Source organism: Onychostoma macrolepis, chromosome 07 (genome assembly GCF_012432095.1).
Source record: "Onychostoma macrolepis isolate SWU-2019 chromosome 07, ASM1243209v1, whole genome shotgun sequence".
Lineage (NCBI taxonomy): Eukaryota > Metazoa > Chordata > Actinopteri > Cypriniformes > Cyprinidae > Onychostoma > Onychostoma macrolepis.
In genome coordinates this window covers 789,627-809,330 of record NC_081161.1, presented here as the reverse complement: position 1 = coordinate 809,330, position 19,704 = coordinate 789,627, and the positions used below count along the sequence as shown (strand labels likewise).

At 38.0% G+C, this 19,704-nt stretch overlaps 1 protein-coding gene across 40 annotated transcripts in view; it reads right to left on the bottom strand.

Annotated features, from left to right (window-relative positions):
* Positions 1-19,704, bottom strand: part of LOC131543457 (receptor-type tyrosine-protein phosphatase delta) — a 336,697-nt gene that overhangs the window by 143,515 nt on the left and 173,478 nt on the right. For all 40 annotated transcript variants that reach the window (XM_058780793.1, XM_058780808.1, XM_058780795.1 and 37 more), the window contains one exon: positions 7,569-7,606. The gene's annotated coding sequence lies outside the window, so the exon portion shown is untranslated. The remainder of the gene's footprint in view (positions 1-7,568; positions 7,607-19,704) is intronic.

Here is a 19,704-nt window from a genome sequence, read left to right as displayed (position 1 = left end):
CGATGCAATGTGCTGTTTTACATGATAGACTGCATTCAACAGCCAAGACATGAAGCTTTATTGCAGCAGAACAAGGACTGGACAACAATCAATAAACTGTTTAAGATGTTTCTTCATCTATCAGCACTTCTCTCTCTCTCAGGGCATTGTCTAACTGTGGACATACAGAAATGATCATTCCCACCATATCTCAAGTCATTCATTCAGTTTGCTTCATTTTCTGATGGGAATTACGGTGGCCGACATATATATATATATATATATATATAATAGTTTATATAAAATATAAAGTGTCAAAACTGCAGCACAATTATATATTCTGTTTACAATTGATACAAACTTTTATTTATTTATTTATTTATTTTTATTATTGACTTTATGACAATTTAGTTTTGTAGCATAAAAGCTGATGATAACTATTTCAAATTAAATTGTCAATTTGTATATTGTTATTCCTATTTACTTTTTATTGTCTGTGTTTGTGTCCTGTCGCTGTCCTTCTGTCGCACCGCGGAAGCTTCTGTCACCAAAACGAATTCCTCGTATGTGTAAACATACCTGGCAATAAAGCTCTTTCTGATTCTGAAATCTTGAAACTGTGGTTAATCACTATAGACGAGCTCATCAGTGGTATGAAGGTCTGATGAGACTAAAATCAGGTTCATCTGGCCTTGAACGTATAACAACGTTAATTTACAAACTCTAGCTCAATTCATATTAAAGCAGTGGGTCAACCATGATTTGTGTGAAAATAATTATATTTTACATCATTTTCAAAGCTTACACTGAAACGTTTATGATTATTTCCTTCTTTACTTTCTTAGCTTTTGAAGGTTTGATTTAGGCATATTTATTAATACATACTGTATATGTATATCAATTTTAGAACAGTTGTACATATATTACAGTAGCTTAAATGAAAAAGTCATCCTTTGGGACACAAAAGTGTCCAAAGCTGAAGAAACAACTGTTTTGCATTCTGTGGTTCCAGATGTCAGATAAAAATGCTATAAAACAGACATTTAACGATACTGCAAAATCTGATAGAAATCAGTCTGAGCAAACTTTTAATATAAACTCTGTCACTGATGGATTCAGAAAAATAATTGCTGTTTTTTTCTGAAAATGAATTATTTGACGATAACAAATACGTTGACGATAAATCTCGTCAGCGGCTTGTATTGACGCGGCTGTGCGATTACCAGTTTAAAATAATGGACAAGGCTTCTGAGAATCAGTTTGGAGATTAATCAAACGAACCGGAATGCAAATCATTCTAGAGAGTTTATCTAATGAGTGGAAAGAGAATATTAACACAGTACAGCTAAGAAATAAATGCCCTCTGCCAGACTAATGCTAATGAGCTGTTTCTGAAGCTAATGCTAATACAGCAACATTGACTAAATATTAGAGTGATGCTAAATGTGACAAACTGAAAAAAAATAAATAAATGAAGGTGTTCTTCACTGCTTCTCAACTAGCCCAGATTTCACATCACCATCACTGAACCAGAACTGTTCATCACACAAGAGTAACACATGTCCATAAAGTAATGATTAAACAAACAAACAAACAAACATTTTAGGGAGCGTACAAATTGATACGATTTTTTCCCCTCTTTATCTTGTATATATATATATATATATATATTTTTTTTTTTTTTTTGACATCTGCCTAATTTGAGTAGGCCTACTAGTTTTCAACAAGAAACATACATTTGCAGCAAAATGTAATTATCTTAAAAGTAAAATTCATTGATGTGAATTTTGTCGACTACCGTTAAACGGGTTTGAAAACAGCGAAGGATAACTGGTTTGGAAAGCTTTCGAATTGTTAGATGAGTTCTGGTGTACCTGAGTGCAGATTTTACTGCTCGGTTTTTCGTTATTATTGTAACTCGCTCTCTCCAGCTGTCGAAGCGATTGATTGACAGTTGCCACGGTGACAGCAGCCGTCGTCGAGGAGACAGATCACCGTGCGTAACGAGAGACAGTCGCTTTTCGCCGCGGAGGAAGAACTGCTCAGCCCGGCAATGACAGCTTCCAGAGCTGCAATGACACCGGACGACAGAAAGATGGAGAGATGCATTCTAATGCTGCAGAAGTGCTGGAGAGACTCGCTGGATGACGGTCAGGAAACAAAGAGTCGACGGTAGCCATTGACTTCCACACACTCTTAAAAATAAAGGTGCTTAAAAGGTTCTTCACAGAGATGCCATAGAAGAACAGTTTTTGGTTCCACAGAGAAGCATTCAGTCAAAGGTTCTTTAAAGAACCGTCTCTTTCTTACCTTTTTATAATCTGAAGAGATGTTAAAGGTTCTTTTTGGAACCATTTAGACAAAAAAAGGTTATTCTATGGAATCATGAAGCACCTTTATTATTGCACAGATACTATTTAAACTAAACTGAGCTAGACTGAAAACTGAGTGTTTAATCTTATCATTATACATTACTGACACTCTATCCTCCAATTTGATACTGTTAAGTGCTTTGACACAATCTGCATTGTTAAAAGCGCTGTATAAATAAAGATGACTTGACTTTATTTTTAAGAGTGCATGAAAAAAATAAAAATAAAATAACAATAACAAAAACAACCGTTTGGTCACCAAGTTCTTCAGAATATCTTGTTTTGTGTTCAGAAGAAGAAAGAAACCCATACAGGTTTGGAAATGGTGACAATTGTTCATTTCGTAATGATTTTGTAATGCTGGTGAACGTGTCTGATGATGCTGGTGTGTGTTTCAGGGATCTGATCCATGAAGGAAGCTTACAGATCGTGGTAATGAATCGAGGTCTCAAACTCCCACGGTTCTCTGTGTCCAGCCGCGCTTTCATCCGCTCTCTTTCTCTCTGACTGATCACATGCATTGTGTCTCGTTCCTCTATTTTACAGTTGAGGGTTCTTGAAAGAGCTGCCACGTCAATCTGTCACTTCTCACGCACCGAAAGAAAGAGATTTAAAAAATATATATAAAATCAGCCTCCGCACTTTCATCAGTTTCACGGTGGACGTCTCTGCGCCGAACCCTAGTGAGCTGCCTACCTAGACAGCACTGAAACACATCACAGACAGGTTCAAGAGACCCTCAGCTAAAGACTCAATCCTCTGCCCAGCGTGCACTGCAACAAACTCAGCAGAAATAATACACGACGGCGAATATGACAGAGAAACGTTGAATACCAAAAAAGTCATTAAAATCGCTGTCTTATTAAAAATGGACTGTTTAAGCCAGTGTTTATGCGGGCTGTGTGTCTCTGATCATTACAGTAAACTAGTTTGTTTAGAAAGACTTTGCAAAGATTTATGGGATTGGGCATCACTGCTGAATCTGGGCAGTAAAACAACAACGATAATGATGAATGTGATGATGATTATTATCATCATCATTATAAAATAAAGTATTTATTTATTTATTTGTTTGTTTGATTAAATGAATGACTTCTAAAACGAAAATGGCTTTTATATTGTTTCTATATTGCTTTTCTTAATAACATACTGAATGTTTAAACATCTGATAAAATAAACAGCATTTTATTCTGGAAACCGCTTCATACAGAAACGAACCCCAAATGCCTTCAGGACGTCAAACAACCCGTGACTTTTAGTTATGAATACAGTTACTTACTGAAAAAATGAAACACTACACCATTCAATTATTAATTTGTGATGTGAGCTGTATTTCTCTATGGGCCTGTTTACATCTGGTCACTTCATGTGTTTTCTCTGATCAGATAGTTATATGATGTGTCAAAACATTTCCATTTACACTTGGACACATAAATGGGTCTTCACAAAATGGATATACTGTAAATCCGGCAAATTTAAAGGAGTTCACATCAAGGAAAGTAACAGATGAGCGCTGCAGCTCATTTCAAGATCAAATACCTCCTGACGAGGTTTGAGCGATCGAATTTAAATCTGTCCCAAAAGCATTTCAGAGGCCATTTACACCTGGTCTTTCCACGATCAGATGGCTATCCGTTCAGAGAAAACACATGAAGCGACCTTATATCTAACTCATCTGTGCTGTGTGTTTTAGTGTGTTACAGTCAGTCTGATGACTTCATGAGTGAATACAGCGTGCAACAAAGCAGAAAACACACACACACACACATAACGGTTGGCTCTGTTAATTGTACTGAGAGTTATAGTCTGTATTGATGAGGTCTAATCATGGCTGTCAATGATATTTATGAGCTCAGCGTCACAAACGTGCTGGTCAGATTAAAGCCTCATTAATAAAGTCCGTCCAGCAGGTATTAAACAGCTCATCTCACTCCAGCAGGAAGAAAGCTTACACCACATTATAATTCATTAATACAGCAACAACCCCACCACCAGCTCGCGTGCGTGTGTGTGTGTGTGTGAACTCCGGCTGGGTGAATCCCAGTAATTAAAACATAAATTGGGCCTATTGAGGGGGAAGCTGAACTCACAGACCGAACACACACGACGCCCCAAACAATCACCCGATTTCTGCTCCGCAAACACACACGCTTTCAAATCAAAATCAATGAGCGTCCAAAACCAAACAATCTGATCTGAATCATAATGACATGAATGCAGAGCGTTATCAGATACACACACACACACACGTGAAACTCCATTACACAAACACTCAGACACAGTGAACAGCCTGCGGGGTCAGAGGTCAGAGGGACAGTAAGAGGCCAATGCTGTAACTACACCAGCATCCCTCTCACTGATGTAGGTGTGTGTTTGATAAAGCGATAACAGACGTCCTGGGGTTCAGAGGTCACGAGTCAGACTAACTCTCTCTCTCACTGTGTTAGCAGCCCAGATTCCTCACCAGCTTGTGATGCTGTGTTCATGTGTGTGACTGGAATATGATGAGGACTGTAGCCTCATATGGAGTACAACACGTGACATAGAGTGTGTGTGGTGTCTAACATGAGCTGATTATGCCTGGAGTCCCCAACACACACACACACACACACACACACACACACACTCTTTTGCTCACTCTTACTTGACTAGACTAAAGATGACGTCTCATACACACAATGGTTTTTGTACAGAGGTGATGATATTTCCTAAAGCTCAGACCTATCCTATCCTAAACCTAAGCAAAGCTAATTTAGACCTAACCCTGACCATAACTAAACCTAACCAAACCTAACCATCCCTAAACCTGACCATAACTAAACCTAACCAAACCTAACCATCCCTAAACCTAACTATAACTAAATCTAACCAAATAACCTAAATAAATCTAATCAAATCAAACCAAACTTAAACCCTAACTAAATCTACCCAAACCTAAAACCTAAATAAATATAACCAAACCTAACTTAAACCTTACCAAATTTAACTTAATTTAATTATATGACGTTAACTAACTGCTTGATTTTTACCGTACATTTCTGCTGTATGGACATCAACTTGAGATAGTCACCACCGATAAGCCATTACTAAATATAATGTAGAAACTTTAATTTTCTGTACAGCTGCTTTGTAACGATTTGCATCGTGAAAAGTACTATACAAATAAACCTGAATTGAATTAAACTTAACCATAAATAAACCTAACCTAAACCCTAACTAAATCTAACTAAACCTAAATAAATCTAACCAAACCTAACTTAAATCTAACCATAACTAAACCTAACTCTAACTAATCTAACCAAACCTAGTCTAAACCAAACTAAATCTAACCTAAACCCGGCAAACGCTATCATCTCACAAATAATTGAGCAATCGGGAATTTAGCGAGAGGGATTCGTTCCCCTCATGGACTCACCGCCGGTTCATTCAAGTTTGTTAACTTGAACACGTGCTTTCGCAGCGGGGCTAAGTCAGTTTTGTTTTCAATATTCCTCACACATTCAGCGATTGACGGCAATAACTATTAAACGACTTGCCCTACAAATCTAAAACAGCATTACCGCCAAAAGGGCAAAGCTGAAAATGTTTCACAACATTTGATATAATAGGCACCGTCCCGCAGGAACTCCCCACATGAAGGATATTAAGAGATCAAGCATCCACATCCCAGCTGGCTGTTTTGCTCTCCATTCATCTCCGAATGTCTTCAGGAAGCTAAGCTAAGTTCCTTTTTATGCTCACAGATTATTGGCAACATGCTTGCTTATGTTGCTTAGGCTTACTTAGTCAAGTCGACTTTATTTTATAGCACTCTGCAGCACAGATTCAAGCAGCTTGGGGTGATAGACAGGAATTAGCGATCATGGTGCGGCTGGAATCGTTTCTGCTGTGGCGCAGCTCCGGGGACAAATGGTAAAGGGTCGTTGTTCAGTGAAGTCAGTTCACTGTTGTTCCTGTTCAAATATCGGACGCTCTTGTTCTGTATAGTTGTATTGGGAACATGCTTGTTCCTAGGCTATCTGGTTGTTTTTGGGAGCACGTTTGTTCCTAAACTGTCTGGTTGTTATAGAGAATGTGTTGTTGCTTAAGCTTTCAGGTGTTGGCAACATTAGGTCATCTGGTTAGGGGCAACATGCTTGTTGCTTAAGGTTTTGAGATTTTCGCTGTCAGTTTGTGTTGAGGGAATATCAGCATATGGTTTTGTTTTGGGGCGTTATTGCTGTTTTCCCTCCTCTTATCCATGTTAGGCTGCATAGATGCGCAGGCAGTTCTTGCCCAGAACGGAACCATACCGCCAATCCAAACTGTAGGCAATTGTCAGTCATCTTTGACGATAGTGGTAGAATTACTTTTTAATGTTTTGAATGAATGCATCGGGAATCATCTAGAAGTAGCTATTACACTAGTAATACTAGTTCCATAAGAACTTCATGATTATTTACGGGTTTTCACTGTAAAACAACAATGAAATTTTTCCACAAATTGTTACAATTTGTGAGAAGTGCTGCAGCAAATTCAGCCACAAAAATGCCATGAAATCTTCTAAATATTTCTATTATGTAGTTTGGTAGTGTTTTGCTTCTCTGGCAAATAAAGCAAGCTTTGGAAATCACTCATGAAAAGAAACCTGGCAGATATTTCCTGCAACTCTGATTCGTCTTTCTACATTTTAAATTTTTCTTCACAGGCAAAATCATTGTGAGCGAAGCTTGTGATACAATCCAAACACTCTCTCACACACACGCACACACACACACACACACACACACGCGCACTGTGTCTGTAAGCCGTATGAAGAATGAGCTGATGTCTGAGAGAGTTTCTCCACGCTGATGGATCGTGCTGTAGGTGTATAAAACAGTTCAGTTTGCCTTTGTTTGTTTCCTCAGAGTTTGTATTAATGACGTGCCAGCGTCTCTGTCGAGATGTTCCCAGCATGCTTTGCTCGTGCTAACAGAGCTGATGGGATCAGGGCGGGCATTCATCACTGTCAGTCACAGCTCAGCGGCGGTTCTGATTGGATGGTCAAGATTTAGAGAGAACAAAAGCTCAGCACAATGATTTCACAATCGGCAAACTAGACAACGTGTGTGTGTGTGTGTGTGTGTGTGAGGCGGTTTTGCTGCTGAAGCGCTACACCTGCACTCCGTCAGCAGATCGGCCCACTGCCGAACACGCTTACACATGCATACATGCACAGAAGCCACGGCACGTTACCTCTGAAAGCCCTGGCGAAGATCCTGAGGACTCAGGAGCTGAAAAACAAAAGCAGTTCAATTTAAAACCACACAAACTCAGATGAAAGCACCTCGCTCATCCCATCAGTCTAATCTCAGGAATCAGCCAGCGGAGGGAATGAGGAAACACACAGCCGTAAAGTTCATCACGCCATCAGCGGCAGCTCAACGTGGGAAGCGTTCGTTTGGCGAGTAATTGAACTGCAGGCATCTGAAAGGTCAGAGATTATTGGACAGCTGACAATCCGGGAAAGCCGTTGATTCATTTCACAAGAGAAAGGAGATTTCTATGAGTTTCTATGAGACTGTGAGCGATCAGCGATGCAGTAGTCTTTGCTCTCAACGGCCGCTACACGGGTTTGAGTGACAGTAAAGACTCTGTAAATACTTCCATTGTTTTGCGATCTTCTCTCTCTCAAGACATCATAAAAATGTGTATTAGTGCTCAAAATATGACATTAAATATGGCATTAAATTGATCAAAAGTGCCAGTAAAGACATTTATAATGTTACAAAATATTTCTATTTCAAATGAATGCTGTTCTTTTTAACTTTCTGTTCATCTGTGAATCCTGAAAAATAAAATGCATCAAAGTCTCCACAAAAATATTGATTTCAAATTTAATTCAGCTCAAAATCAACTTCTCACAACTTCTAACCCAACATTTCAACTCAGCCAAATTCATTTTGATTCAATTAATCTCAACTCAGCCCAACATAACTCAATCAACTGAATTTAGTCCAACTCAACTCCACATGAATGAATTGAATTCAGCCGTGGATAAAAGTATCTGCAAAATGCCCAAATCCATCTCAGCCCAACAAAACAACCCAACAATTCAATTCAGCTGAATTCAACCCGGCATAACTCAACACAACTCAACTGAGCTCAGCTTAAACTTAAACCTACACAACTGAACTGAGTTCAGCTCAACCAAACTAATTGCTAATTTCATCTTGGATAGAGGTGTCCACCAAATGCATAAATTCAACTCAAACCAACATGAAACTCAATTGAAATGAACTTAAATCAACATCTCAACCAAACCAACTTCACATAACTTAATTCAATTAATCTCAACTCAACCCAACCCAACAAGGTAAATAAAATAATAATAATAATAATAATAATAATAACTCTTAACTCAGCTGTACTGCATCCAATTAATCCCAACAGAACATAATTCAATTTAACTCATTTTATAAATACACATTTTTCATATTTATACACATTTATTTTAAGTTAAAGTATGATTTAAAAGTATGAGTATGTTTGGTGCAATAATGGTGCAAATGCCAGTAATTTGACGAGTGCAAACGTTAGTTTCATTTCAGTACTCTCCTCCCATAAATTGTGTGTCTGACCGTGCTATTTTAACGCCAAAAGATGGTTTGCGCTGGCACAAGCTGTTAGTCAATCTGGCCCAATGGCATACAAAGTTTTCAGTTTTTAATTGAAGACGATGTTGTGTAAACAACCAATAGCCGCTCACTACAGAACAAAGATCCAGGGGGCGGTGTTGGATCCACATCCAGGGGGTGGAGATTGGTAGGTTTAGGTAAATGTAAGGTGGGAGGAGGTGGATCTAGATCCAACCACACCCCTGGATCTTGTGTTCTGCAGTGAGGACCGTCTCTAAACAAGCCCTAAATCCTGCACTGTTGTTTCCAGTGTATGAGTTCAGTTTGTTCTTCTACATGTGAACATAACGTCAGCTGTCTGTCTGTTCAGTCCCACACTGATGACTGACAAAGCCATCAGCCAATCAAAATGCAGAATCTGAGCACTGGCTCCACCTGCTGCATCATGGCTCAGGTTTTGTTCAGTGCGTGTTTTCCCATGTGAGCGTCTGTCGTGAGTGTGATAGCGCTGATGGGCTCGTGCTCCAGCAGCAGGTGAGTTTTACAGCTTCTGATTGGCTGCGGCATCGCTGTCGTTGCATCGTCCCCTGGGTCCTCATTAAACTCGCTCGCAGGATTCCTCAACACTCTCTCAGTTGGTTCTGGAGTCCCATGAGGCTTTGCAACCAGTTAAAGTCCATTACGCTCACAAGGCGGCAAACGTCCAGAAGCAGCGTAAGCGTAACCGGCGGCAGAGTGTTCAGTGTCGAGAACAGAAGATCATTTCAACGGCAAAACGCTGTGGTAAAAACCTGTTAATTGGTTAACAGTGCAAGAATAATATACTTGCATTAGCGAGTAACCATCGATGCGTGCGAACTAATGTGTTTTGGAGTAGGTCGGTGAATTTTTTAGAGGTCTTAAATTTGGGGACAGAAAAATAGGAACAACCTAATGTGAATATTAAACTTCATAAGGTGGTGATTTTTTTAAATAAATGTGAGCGCTGCACATTCAAAGGAAAAATGCGGTGCTGTTACAGTAGTTGAGTTATGGGCTCACTTTATCAGTGCAGATCACAAATAATGAATACAGCACTTTTACACTGTGTTTATACTGTAATACATTATAGATGGTTGTAAGAGTGCATATTTGATCTCCCTCATCTGTTTGAATCGGCAGCTGGAAATAGTGAAGACATTTCAAAATAAGAGTCACAGGCTTGTTTTTAATTTAAAAGTTCTGCATTAAGCAGAATTTTTTTTTTTTTAATACGCTCCCCCTCCCTCTGGTCATTATCGGTATTCCAGTTACACAATAAACTGTATATGGCATTTAATTCAATGTTCAAAATATAAATAGTTCCATAAATATGAAATACAGTTTAAAAAAATATTTAAAATCATAGTGTACTTTTTGCATTCAAATTAATTGTAAATGTCTCCTCATATCCCTTTTTTTTTTAAGGAAAAACTGAGTATTTGATGAATTTTAATTTCATTTTACAGTTATAACCCATATTACTATTTACCTCAGCTTATGGAAAACGTGCTACTTGTGATGAACTTTTATTTGTTATATGTCTTTTTCTTCACCACATGAGTTTTAGTGGTTATCAGTATATTATGAAAGTACAGGACAGATTTGAGTACTTCAGTAGGGTGGTATATTAACATCTTATCAGATAATGAATTATATGTGAAATAACTGTAAATTTAAGTCTGTGAAACCTAAAATGTTATTACTGTATTTGTACAGTACAGAAACCACAGCTGCAGTTTTTGGGCTTTACTGTACACGAGTTCAATCATGGTTAATTACTGGTATTATTATACTCATGGGGACAATTTGGTCCATATAACATAGGGAATACCAGCACACACACACACACACACACACACACACACACAGATCTGCTGTAACATGGTGGAATAACATCATCTCGGCTCGTTCTGGGATGCTGCTCCAGTCGTGTGGAAATTACACATGGTGAAAGCAGAGCTTTAGAAATTCAGATGAGCTGGATGTGAACATATGTGTGTGTGTGTGTGTCCCGGGAGAAACGGCTCTCTTCCTCAGAATAAGTGTCTGTTTGGCAGGGGTTGAGCCATGAAAACCTCCCCGCACGTTCCCTCTCACAAACAGACTCTTTCCCCAAATACATCAGCTTTTACTCTGCGCTCCAGACATGACAAGACTTCATTATCCACTTCTGCACATGAGGGTCTCTGACACCGGTGTTTAGGGAGCTCATGATAATAAAGTTATAGGACACAAACTGCACAATATTTCAGTTTTCTTATCTGCTAAAGTCCATTTAATATATTAGTCAAGGTGATTTTGCACCAAAAGTAATGAAATAATTTATTCTACTTGACCTCTAGAATGAAATAGCCCAGTGTTATTGTTTGATTTCTTATTTTACTGCAACATTTCTCTATGTTTGGTCTGAAGAGTGAGTTCAGCATATTTTGATAATTGATTTCCAAATGTTAAGAAATAATATGAGTCCTTCAAAAGTTCTCTAAGTCCTCATCAGGAGTATTTAGACTGTTCATTTTTAAAGATGAAATTAAGCAAAACTATAATGAAATATATTCAAACCTATGAAGAGAACAATTACAAATGTTGAATATAATGAAATTTAAAAAAAATCATTATGTAGTTTGATCAGATTTTAGAAAAGTCTGTATTCACAAAAAATGTTTTTATACAATACATAAAGGATGTATATATGTGTGTATGTATGTGTATATATATATATATATATATATATATATATATATATATAATATTTATGTAAGCAATAAGGTACGAGAGGCAGTGCTGTATCGTGAATAAATCACGGCCTGCAACCCCTTCAGCCGTGATTTATTCACGATACAGCACGGCCTCGAGTACCTTATTGCTTTTATAAAACGGTTACCACACGATAAAAAAAAAATAGTAAAACCACAAATGTATGTTTTGAAATGTTACTTTTTTGAGAAGTTCGTTAAATGCTGTCCTTCGGCTAAAAAATAGTTCCTGACAGCAACAGTAAACGACAAGAGAATGTTCCGAACATGCCTCTCATCTAATGGAGCTTAAATAAAAACAGAGAGGTCTTATCATCCGCTGTGTCGTTTATTGTTTTAACACCATATATGATATTTTCTCATCAACATCTGCTTATCTCTCAGCATGAGGAAACGTCTGTTTTCCGTCTTTTAGTTTAAAACAGACCGATTCGCGGCACAGTGCGAGTTTGCAAGCGTCATTACATACAGAATCATACCTGAAACAGAAAACTAACAATACAGTAGTATTCCCTCCTCACTTCGGAAACTGTAGGCTTCCACACAGACGTTCGCCGCACACACATCAACATATCTCCGCATGAGAAGCGTTTATTAGACGGGGAAGTGCGGGGTCTCAAAATTAAAGACAATAACACATAACAACATAACACCACCAGGGGTCACTCATACTTCATTAAATAAATAGCAAACAGTTAATTCTGCTGAAATACATAATAAATTAAACCGTTTTGATGCTATATTATTGATTGTGTATGTTGCTAAGGGTGTTGCTCAGTGATGCGGTCATAGCCCTGCTGTATCGTGAATAAAACACAGCTGCTGACCAATCAGAATGGAGGAATGGAACTAACCGTTTTATATACATATATATAATAGGGGTGTCCCCGACTAAGGATTTTCATAGTTGAATCGGAAATTTCGAATCATGCCGATAGTCGACTGATAGTCGAATCATATATTTGGGGGCGGGGCAAAATACATTACCAATGCTGCGTCCCAATTCGCATACTATCCGTCCTAAATAGTATTCAAAAATAGAATTAGTATGTCCCAAATCATAGTATGTTTAAAAAAGTATGCCAAAGATTCCGGTTACTACTTCCGGTTAGAATTCGAAGTGCAGATCGATGCACACTCTAACGGCTAATATTGCCCACAACACATTGTGCGGTGGACGAGGATTCGATCAGAACTACAAACACGCATAAAAAGTGTTAAAAAACTACAACCATGGCAGATATGCGCGACCGACTGACAGGTAGAGAAAAGGATTTGAGTGATAAATAATCAATGTCTCATCTGATGAAAAAAAATATTTATTTAATGTTATCCACCTTATATTTCATCTGCAGCAACACTGTGAACTTTTATGATGATACCTTTGGTCATTAACTTTCAAATGCATCATCATGCAAACACATGAGCAGAGTTATCGACATGAAAGACCCGCGATGTGCTTCTTTATTTCTCTCCAGTACGGTAGGAAATCAAATTAAACGAAATGTGGATGATGTTAACTGTGACAAGATGATTGACAGGGCAGTTTAAACAGTTACAGGATGCACGTAACTAAGCAACAGAGCGTCCATTAAAGACGCAGCTATGACGAAGTATGTCCCAAAGCTCGCCTACTATTCTGCTACATACTTAAAACTACTTTTTCTTCACAAAAAGAGTACATACTTTTAGGGCATAGTATAAGTAGGCGAATTGGGACGCAGCACAAGAGTCAAGTCAGACGTTCGACAGTCATAAATAGGGACGCCTCGCAGATACAAACGGGGTAAATAATGTTTTATGTTTTGATTAAAAGATAGTTAACATTACACGTCAGCAAAACCCTTAAGAATTCACAATTTTCTTTTTACAATAGTGCTCTCATTATAACGTTATGTATATGATCGTAGTTATAACGTTCTGCATTTCTGTTTTGAGCTGCACGCGCTGAATGACCAGTAGAATGAAGCATTTGATAGCAGGTTTTTAATCAAAGGGATTTAACTCATTTATCTCACATATAATACGCTTCGTTATTTACATAACATAACGTTAATATTACAACTTATAGGCTTTCTGCACAAAATGCCCCGAATGCACATGAATGCATCTGCGCGGCTCTGAATGAACTCCTTTTGTGGACGCGTTCTTCACGCAATAACATGCAGAAACACAACTAAACACTAAAAAATCACAGCGTTTTATTATAATAGTGTTCTCATTATAATGCTATGTATATGACAGTGCCAGTCATAGCTGCACCGCAAGCTGAAGAGATCACCGTATGTATAGTAGGCTACTACAATGAAGCGCTGGTAACTCAACCAAATGCATCTTATACGAGATAAATAATATATACACGATATAAATAAACCGACTAAACGGGTTGAAATCACTTGTTATGTACCCTACCTGATCAAAAAAAAAAAAAAAGTCTTCCACTCTGCCTGTGTCAATTTGAGTCTTGTTAAAGATTTAAATCCCTGCCGCCAAAATGCTCCTCTGTTGGTGACGGATTAGAAAGCTAAACTTTAATCTATAGCCAGGGGAAGTTGGATTTATTCACGCACGTTAACATATTTATTTAAAGCTTCTTTCTTTTAAGATTCTAAGATTAAGATATATATAATATTTATTTAAAGCTTCTTTCTTTTAAGATTCTAAGATTAAGATATATATATATATATATATATATATATATATATATATATATATATATATATATATATATATATATATATATATATATTAGGTGTCAACGTTAACGCGTTAACGCATGCGATTAATCAAAAACATTTTACGTGTTAATATATTTTTTAACGCAAATTAATCGTTTGATAATGTTTGACCCCAACTTCTTCCCGTCATCGCAGTGCAGAGGGTTATCTATGGTTGTGTGATGAGGGGACAGAACCAGTGTTGCCAGGGCAGCGGCACAAGTGGGCTATTTTGAAAATACAGTTGCGGGAAAAAATGACATTACTTTTATAATGTACCGCAGCCACCCAAAGTGTATATTGACAAATAAAAATTAAAATAGATCCTTTTTCTAATGTGTATTATACTTGGAATGTATACCTGACAACTTAAGAACAGAGAGGCGGTTGTAACAAACAACGTGAGTTTCAGCAGAGCACAGGTTAAGGCTTTTACACAGCAGAAATAAACATGACAACAGCCACTATAGATTATATAAGATAATACACACACGATTACGATAGATATGGTCTGTATGTGATTTTCTGGAGAGAATGTGTACATCTGAAATGCTAATTTGTGCAGCGATATAAAAGGCTATAAATAGCATATTTTAACAACAGTAAACGACCAAATTGCACATGTGATCGTAAAAGTAGGTTATTACAAACACTCGATGGTGGTTTGAAGTGAGTTCTGAGTAAAAGTGCACTATTAATCTCATAAATTGTCTTATGAAGCATGATGCTAATATTAGCTCTAATGCAGCTGCAGAACAGGTCCAATTCTTCTTCATAATGCATTTTTGTCATAATACTTCACGCAAGGTCGCAATAAATGTTTTGTTGTATTTATTTAGAAATACTTTTGATAATAGTTGGGTAAATGTATACTGGGATTGAAGCGATGTGGCTTGGTATACGTTTTATCGCCAGTATAAAGGCTGATAATGGCTGAATAAAAACAAAATAATAATAATAAAAGAATAATAAGGATTATGTCTCATACCTGGCGGAAGTGTAAAAGGTTATGTTTTCTTAAACTAGTTTGCCATGCATTTCTTTTTCAACACATTTACAAGTAAATCCTAGTATTTAAAATGTGCGATTAATCAAGATTATGCGATTAAATTTTTTAATCGATTGATGACACTAATATATATATATACACATATATATACACACATATATACACACATATACACACACACACAGCCCTACAGAGGTCACTGGGTTATAATGGGATGTTTGTGTAGTTATGGGGGCAGATAATTTGGGTTTGTCATTGACTGAACTAAAACCTAATGAGCCAGATTGCTAGAAGTATGAAAGCCACACACACACACACACAGAGATTTATCCTGCTATAAAACTTTACGGTGGATCATTGTGAGGAGGTTTGAGCCGCCTGAGGCACTTCCAGGCCTGAAGAAGATGTTTCAGCTCTTGTTACACGAGAAAACCGCCGTTAAGAGCAAATAAAAGCAAACGTCCAGAATCCCCGAGCCGCCGCGGGCCGTTTCGCTAACCTGCGGGAGCCAAACGCGACCTTCAGTGTCGACAGGTGAGTGTGTGTGTGTGTCCACATCGCCTCATTATTACGATGCTGCTTTTTATATGTTGACAAACTGGTAAAAAACGGTGCTAGTTAAACGTCATGAATAAATAAACAGATGCTAATAAGAGCAAATGCACAGACGCTTCTATCCGCAGGGAAACATGTGTGCATGAACAAATGAGCAAAGATATTCAGAATACTAATAACTCCACAATACGCTGAAAAAACACACTAAAAAACATTCACCTGCTCTGAAAAACACACACACACCAACATGACCTCATCTTCAAACATCCATACAGTAATGATACACGTGTGTGTGTGTGTGTGTGTGTGTGTGTGCCCCTAAATACACACACACAATATGAAATGAGCAACATGAATCATGTCTGCTGTTTAGGAGCAAGAAGGTCATAACCAGAGACATGGAAAAGCCACACACACACACGCACTCTATATGTATTAAAGCAATAGGTCCTTTGAGGTCATGCAGTACTGTGATTTTACTAGGGTGTTGTCATAAAGCCCATTAACTGTAGTAAAACCGTGGTAACTCTGCAACTTATGGCTTTTACAAAACACTGACCACAGCAACATGACAAAAGACATCAGGGGTCAATAAATAATGACATTTATTAATAATAATCACAATGCCATTCGCAAAGTTATATAGTTTATTAGTGTAACTGTAAGTGTCCTACTGTTGTTTGTTAAATCACACTGCATATATTTACAGTGGACAGTGTAGATTGGACATGAATATAGAATTAAACTGATCTGAATTTGCTCCTAAAATTGATTTACAGGGGCATTTTCCTTTATAAGGGACTTTTGTTTTCTAAACTTATTAAATCTACTTTACATGCCATGCTTTATATCAAATGTGTAAATTTAATAATACAATTGAATTATAATAAGACACTATATGAAGTAAAATTAATAAAATGTGAAAATATGAAAAAATAAATAAATAAATAAAAACCCTTTTGTATTATACTTTTAAATACAATCTAAACTGACATTGAATAATTGATTCAAACCATTAATTCAGGAACAAATAAAGTGGACATCTTTATAAATGGGTCACTGAATTAATCACGCTACATATTCATTAAAAATGTGGATTCATTCAGTAATGAAACTGCTGTTTGTCTCTTTTTATTTATTTATTTTTTTTTGACAAAGAAATGGTTCCAAAAAATCTTTGAGAAACATTTTTTACAGTACAGTGTCTAAAATGTAAGTCACTTAATATTAACGTCTTATTGGTTTCATACAACAGTTCAATAAATATCACTCGCAATTGTGCTGTTATTCAGGAAAAACTTTTTTTTTTGTTGTGATTTTGCTTGTCTATTATAAATAAGAGTCAGAGGCATGTTTTCCCCATGTCTTGAGTTTTGGAGGCATTTTTATCCATTTCAGTGGCGTCTTTACACAAACGCTATTAGATTCTGCCCCTGATCACAGCTGTGTGTGTATATCGGCTATTTCACAGTGACTTCAAGCGCTGATCGTCCAATCCGGAGCGATCTGTTTGCTAGTCAGTCATATGGCTCCAGATGTGTAATAGATAAAGCAAAGGACTGAATGGGATTCTGAGCGACTATTAAACCGCAAACACACTGGGTGATGTTGAGGCTTTGACGTGTGTCGAGCGACTGTAAAAGCAGAGTGAGAGTGCAATGTTGATCTATGGATTGTTAATGTAAGTTTTCACGGAGCGTTCATTAGCGTGGACGTCTGCGTTTGACACCTGTGCCGATCCAGTCTGATGTGACAGCACAGATGCTGAACAACGCTTGCGTGATCTCCGGCGCATAATTCCAGAACATCTAACCGTGTTGAGAAATCGATGTGTCACACAGCTGTTTGATCTGCCCGCTTCTGTTACGATTAGAACGCCAGCGAGAAGTGGAGGAGCAGGAGGGAATTAGAGCACAAGACACAAAAAAAGACGAGTAACTCCAGGCTCTCATGTGCTGACCCACCCGTGTGGAAGTTTCCGGTAAATATTCAGCACAATGAAGCTCTGAAGACGCTCATAGTGCGGGGAAGTCAAGTGTGTTAAGAAACAGCTGAGATCAGAGGAGCATCTGCGGTTATTTATAGCACGCCGGCCGGCTTTACATTCATTTAGACTTAATAAAGTACAGCTCCAGCATCCGCTCGGCTCGGGCCTGATCAAAAGAGCTTCTTCTGGGGTTTATATTACGGCCGACTGTGTCGAAACATGACGTGAATGTGAGCAATTACACGCGTTGGCTTGAGAAACGCAGCGGTCGTTTAATTACGTTTACGAGAGTTTGATGGAGTGGATGCTGCTGCTGAATTAAAAAGTGAGGTTAATCTCAGACAGACGCCTGCTTTCTATCAGTCTGCATCACATGTGTGACGCGTGTGTTTTCACTGTAACACCAACGAGACCAGGTCTTACAGGACATCGAGGAGCTGGAGCGGAGCACTAACAAACACTAGGAGTTTTTGGAAGTGTACAATGTTTTTTTTAAGTTCCTTAGAGTATCACGGCGTACATCAACATTCATGCATCAGGGTGTTTTCTCCTCAAGTGTGGAAGTGTCTCCTAAAAACTACAGATGACGAAAACAATTTATTTTTTCTTTCTTTTAATTCATTTATTTTTTTTAAGAAAAAACATTGTTCAAATCACTGTTTTCACACGGTGATAGAAACACCAGCAGATAAACTTTCAGTGGGATAATAATATAATTTTTAAAAAAGTTCAAAAATAGTACACACATACTGTACATACGCACACATACATGTTTGTTTTTGTGAAAAGTGGGGACTCTCCATAGGCGTAATGGTTTTTATACTGTACTTACTGTATGTGCTATTGCCCTACACCAACCCTACACCTAAACCTACCCCTTACAGGAGACTGTCTGCTATTTCAGATTTTCAATACACTCCATTCTGTGTGATTTATAAGCGTTATAACCCATACTCGGAATTTGTGCTCTGCAATTAACCCATCCAAAGTGCACACAAACAGCAGTGAACACACACACACACACACCGTGAACACACACCCGGAGCAGTGGGCAGCCATTTATGCTGGGGAGCAGTTGGGGGTTTGGTGTCTTGCTCAAGGGCACCTCAGTCGTGGTATTGAGGGTGAAGAGAGCGCTGTACATTCACTCCCCCCACCTACAATTTGCCTACATTTTTTCACATCGGAAAGGCATATTTTCAATAATAGGAAATAATCTAAAAGTTGAACTTTAAGTATCAGGTAGGGTTAGGGTAGGTGTAGGGAGGGATTTATTGTCCCATTAAGGTGACATCCATTTATTAATTTGAATTAAAACAATAATTTACACTCAATATTATCACATACTGTCTTATAATGTACTACAATACTGAGGTGCAGATAATTGACACTATTTAGCACTAATAGACAGCAGTAATATATATACTGTATATATATATATATTAATGCGTGTGTGTGTGTGTGTGTGTGTGTGTGTGTGTGTGTAAAACTGCGTCCTCATTTTAAAACACCACTGAACATGTGAGATAGCAGTGCTGTAGCTCAAACAGTAGGTCTGTGGTAGGATTGGTTCTGTCCCGCGTCTGAACGGCTCTGCTGATCCTGTGCTGATAGAAACGCCACACGCTTATTATTCCAGCCCAACATCCTCCCACTCAGCGCTCTCCTCCGGAGGGGGCGGCCGCGCTCGCTTCAAAATGTGATATTTA